The following is a 1,767-nucleotide window of genomic DNA, read 5'->3' as shown; positions in this document are numbered from 1 at the left end:
GCCCCGCCCCCTCCTCGGCGCGTCTGCGGCTCAGACACCCCAGGCTGGAGCTGTCATCCTGTCCTGTGTCCTCGCCTCGGCTGGGGACGAGGACCCCCTCGTGTCCAGGAGTAGGACACTGAAGCGGGGCCCACGGGCCACACCCTAGGACGTTTCAGGGTCAGCGGATCCCCGGCCGGTTACCTCGTGCGATCTCGACATCCAGCAGAGCTGCATGTTCCCCTCCACCGCCCCTCCTAGCCTCGACATCCTCGCCTTCCTCCCAGCCCAGGGCGGCGCCCCATCTGGGACAGCGAAGGGAAGCTGAATCACCAAGGCTGCCCACAGCCGCGGAAGCCGAGTACCGCCGGCTGGCATCCATCCCTGGCCAGCAGTCGCTACTCTGTGCCCTGGGCACTCGGGAGTCCACAAGGAGCTGGACTCCTAGGGTCCACACCTTCCCCCAGCCCCGGGGAAAGAGCCCGGTCCTGGAGGGGAAAGCAGCTTCCCAAGTCTTTGCCCTTCTCTGGATTTCAATTTTCCCATCCGACAGACAGATGCTCCCTGAGCTCAGGGTGGGGTAAATAGCGCCCCGAGAGCAGGACCAGCCGACCCAGATTCCACGCCTGGCCCCCAGCAGGAGCCCAGGGCCGGCTGGGAACCTCTTCCAGTCGCCGGGCTTCCTTCCCCTGCAGAAGCTCCAGCCCACAGGGACGAGGCTCACCCTTCGCCTGCGGGTGGACCCGCACGTCTCCGATGACCCCCACCCGTCGGGAGGCCTGGACGGTAAAGGGGAGCCGCCAAGCCCGGTCCGCTGCGCCCTCCGGTGGCCAGGCTCCTGAGTTCCTTCCGGTGCCCCCTGAACCTCACCGGAGACCTAAGGATCCAGACCTCTCTGTTGGGGCTGGGCCCAGGAATCAGCACCGTCTCGTATCCCCCCCACCCCAGGATCCTGACACCAGATTACTGAACGGCCCAAACTGCAGGCCAGTGGGTACAGATAAAGGGATTTCCAGACTGAGGAGCAAAGCAGGGAGACATTTAGTCAGGGCATCTCCCGAAGGAATTCTGAGAGAGAAACTGAGCCATCCAAGGGAGGAGCTGCTACCACCACCACATTTCTTGAGTAGCAGCAATCTGGGTCCCCTGTGGGTTTAGGATTAGGATTTTTTCTGTATTCTTAGTTTCCTCAGATTAAAAAAAATACTAAAAATTACACTGAAAATCAAGCCAGGTGTGACACAATGCACTCCTGTAATCTCACCACTCAGGAGGTTGAGGCAGGAGGATTGCAAGTTTGTGGCCATCCTGGGCTACCTAATGAGACCTGGTCTCCATCCACACCCCTCAGAACAAAACAGCAATAAAAACAACCTGAGCTTTTGCGTGCTGAGCTGGCAGGGGCGCTGGGCGTGAGACCGTCTACACCACTTCCCAGACGGCGTGTCTACACCACTTCAGACGACCACCGAGTGGCTCCCTCCTTCCCTGCTGGTGAGAGGTGGCTATGAGGAAAACCGATTAGTAAAGTGAGGCCAGAATGGAATGAAGAGAGCCACGCACAGCCCTGGGGCGGGGGCATCTGAGGGCCAAGCCCAAAGATGACCAGCAGTGACCACACCCAATGGGAACCCAGCAGGGAAGGGGTACAGAAGAAAAACTCTACAGACTGCTAGGGATGGGGGGCTTCATCTCACCTGCCCCTCGGTTATCTGGAGGCAGGTGTGGAATGGCTTCCCCACAGACTGAGGGCTGAGCCAGGGGAAGGAACCCAGGTGCCCAGGAGCA

This window comes from Fukomys damarensis, unplaced genomic scaffold, assembly GCF_012274545.1.
Source record: "Fukomys damarensis isolate Sample0158 unplaced genomic scaffold, DMR_v1.0_HiC HiC_scaffold_12, whole genome shotgun sequence".
Classification (NCBI taxonomy): domain Eukaryota; kingdom Metazoa; phylum Chordata; class Mammalia; order Rodentia; family Bathyergidae; genus Fukomys; species Fukomys damarensis.
The sequence above is the reverse complement of the archived record's forward strand: the minus strand, read 5'-3'. Positions refer to the sequence as shown.